Source organism: Miniopterus schreibersii, assembly GCF_964146895.1.
Source record: "Miniopterus schreibersii genome assembly, chromosome: 6".
In the NCBI taxonomy this organism is placed as follows: Eukaryota; Metazoa; Chordata; class Mammalia; order Chiroptera; family Miniopteridae; genus Miniopterus; species Miniopterus schreibersii.
The window spans coordinates 3,709,809-3,713,622 of record NC_138107.1 but is presented as its reverse complement, the minus strand read 5'-3'; positions in this window follow the sequence as shown (position 1 = coordinate 3,713,622).

Sequence of the window (3,814 nt, the reverse complement as noted above, 5' to 3'; positions counted from 1 at the left end):
TCTAGTCTCTATTCTGCTAACCTTGCTTTCACATTTTAAAAATATCTCTGCAATGTATTATAGGTAATTTCCTCAGGTCTGCCTTCAGTTTACTAATTTTCTCTTCAGTGTCGAATGTTCTGATTAGCCTGTTGAGTCTTTAGTCAATTACTAATATTTCTTACTTCCAGAAATATTTGACCCTCCTGATGTTTTTTAATAGTGTTTCTTTGGGGTTTTACTAGTGTTTGTTCTTTTTTTAATCACTTTAGGGTCTCTTTATAATTGCTTTATAGTAGGGATAAGCAAACTTTTTTTGTAAAGTGCCAGAAAATAGATATTTTCAATTTTGCAGGTCATACAGTCTCTGTTGCAACGATTCAACTTTATCATTATAGTGCAAACATAGTCATAGGCAACATACAAACCATTGGGAATGCCTGGGTTTTGCCTCATTTGACCCATGAACTAGAATTTGCAATCCTTGCCCTGTAATTTCAAAGTCCTAAAGTACTAATCATCCCTTCTAATTCTAGCTCACTGTCAACAATTTTGTCAAATGGTGTTTCTATATCTATTGAGAGTTCCATATAATTTTTCTTCTGTTGATATTGAGAATTACATTGATTGATTCTTAACTGTCACACCAACTTTGCATTCCTGGGTCATGGAGTATTAAACTTTTCATATATTGCTGTATTCATAAATGCTAATATTTTATTAAGGATTCTTACATCTACATTTATGAGGGATATTGGTCTATAGTTTTTTTTCTCTTGTAATAAGTCTTGTGTATGGTTTTGGTAATGCTAACCTGGTAAAATAAGTAAGGAAGTGTTCACTCTTCCTCTGTTTTCTGATTCAGTTTCTGTAGAATTGGTATTATTTCTTCTTCAAATGTTTAACAGAATTCACAGTGAACCCATATAGAGCTGGAGTTTTTTTTGTAGGAATGTTTCCAGTTGCAAATATAATTTGAATCAGGACTATAGAGCTACTCACTATACACACACACACACACACACACACACACACATACACACACACATACTGTATATATATATGTGTGTATATTTTTTTTTTTTTTGCTTGATACAGCTTTAATAATTTGTGTTTTTCAAGGAATATGTCCATTTCACTTTACTTGTCAGGTTTATTGGCCAAAAGCAAATTTATGAATATGTGTTCATAATATCTGTCTCTCTGCAGTATCTGTAGTGATTTCCCCTTTTTCATTCCTGATATTGGTAACTTATGTCATCTCTTTTTGTAATAATCTAACTCTAAAGGTTTATCAATTTAATCAATGTTTTAGTATAGCATCTGATTGCATTGCTTTTTGTTCATTAATTTCTGCTCTTTTGTAAGGACTTCCTTCTGCTTGCTTTGGGTTTATTTGCTAGGTTCCTATGTTGAAAAATTAAATCATTGGTTTTGACTTTATTCTTTGAAAATATAAAATGTCCTTCTTGACACTGTTTAGCTGCATGCCACAAATTTTGATATGATGTATTTTCATTTCTAATTTGTTTTAAATAATTTCTAATATATCTGTAATTTCTTTAAGAAATTAAAGATTTATGGGTTCCAAATATGTTGAGATTTTTTCTCTCAGACATGTTTCTGTTATTAATTACTAATTTAATTCTGTTGTTACAGAACATGTATAATTTCAATCTTTTTAATTTACTGAGACTTGTTTTATAGCCAAGGATATAGCCAATCTTAGCTAATTTTCCAAATGTACTTGAAAGGAATGTGTATTCCCCTGTTGTTAGGTGGCTTTTCCATAAATGTCAATTATGGCTCAGTTGATTAATAGTGTTTTTCTTATCTTCTGTATACTTAGTGATTTTCTCCCTATTTATTCTATCAATTAATTATAAAGGAGTATTGAGATTCTGTATACTTAGTGATTTTCTCCTTACTTATTCTATCAATTAATTATAAAGGAGTATTGAGATCCCCCATCTAAAATTTTAATTTGTTTATTTCTCCTTTCAGTTTTGCTAGTTTATGATATATGTTTTATAACTTTGTTACTAGATACATAAACATCTGAGATTATGTCTCCGATGTTTTACCACTATAAAGGGTTCCTACTTATCTCAGGTAATATTCCTTGTTTTGGTGTCACTTTTTCTGATATAAATATAGTCACTCCAGCTTTTTTATGATTAATATTTGAATGGTGTACCTTTTAATCTAATCTTATCTAACCCTTTTAATCTGTATCTTGAAAATTAAACCTTTTAGGGAGTATATAGTTTGTCTTGCTTTTTTCTAACCCAGTCTTAAACCTGTTTCAAGTAGAGTGTTTATGCCATCTGTATATAATGTGATTATTGATATGGCCTACCATTTTACTACTTGCTTTCTATTTACCCCATCTGGTTTGGACTCTTCTTTTTTTTCTGCTTCCTTTAAAATTAATTGGGTACTTTTATATTTTCATTGTGTCTCAACTATTGGTTTACTAGTTATCTCCCTTTTTCTTGGTGTTTGCTACAGCGCTTAATGTGTGTGTGTGTGTGTGTGTGTGTGTGTGTGTTTAACTTACTAAGGTCTATCTTCAAGTAATAACATACCACTTCATATATAATGTAAGAACCTTAAAATATATTTCCATTTCCTACTCCTGTCCTTTGTGATATTTTTATTGTGTATTTCACTTCTACATACACTTTAAACCCCATAATACATTACTACTGTTTTGTGTTAAATAGTCAATTATTACCAGTATTGCAAGAAATGTTAAAGGGGCTGCTTTAAGAAGAAGAAGAAATAGAGAGAGGAACATAGATATAAAGAAAAAATGGCAGTGAATAAGTACATATCAATAATAACCTTAAATGTAAATGGATTAAATGCTCTGATCAAAAGACATAGGATAGCTGAATGGATAAGAAAACATGACCCATATATATTTGCCTGCAAGAAACATACCTCAGAACAAAAGACTCACACAGGCTGAAGGTGAAAGGATAGAAAAAAAATATTCCTTGCAAATGGAAATGAAGAAAAGTTTTGGTAGCAATACTTATACTGACAAAATGAACTTCAAAACAAAGGCCACAGCAAGAAACAAAGAGGGTCACCACATAATACTAAAAGGATAGATCCAACAAGAGAATATGACCCTTCGTAAACATATGTTCACCCAATATAGGAAACATTGGTGGGCTTTAAGGAAGATATCAACAGCAATACTAGTCACAGGAGAAAATTTTAACACCCCACTATCATCAATGGATAGATCTTCCAAACAAAAAATCAACAAAGAAGCAGTGACCTTAAGTGGCACACTAAATCAAATAGATTTAATTGACATCTACAAAACATGTTATCCCAAAGAATCACAATATACATTCTTTAGTGCATGTGGAACATTCCCAAAGATAGAACACATGTTAGGATTCAAAATGAGTCTTAACAAATTCAAGAAATTTGAAATCATATCAAGCATCTTGTCAGATCACAATGGCATGAAACTAGAAATCAACTGCAATAAAAACCCTCAACGACATTCAAACACATGGGGACTAAATAGCATGTTATTAAACAATGAATGGGTTAACAATGAGATCAAAACAGAAATCAAAAATTACCTGGAAACAAATGGAAATGAACACGCAGCAATCCAAAATCTATGGGACACAGCAAAAGCAGCCCTGACAGGGAAGTTCATTGCATTACAAGCCTACCTCAAGAAGCAAGAAAAATCTCAAACAATCTAACCCTACAACTAAAAGAACTAGACAAAAGACAACAAAGCCCAGAGTAAGTAGAAGGAGGCAAATGATAAAGGTCAGAGCAGAAATAAACAAAATAGAAT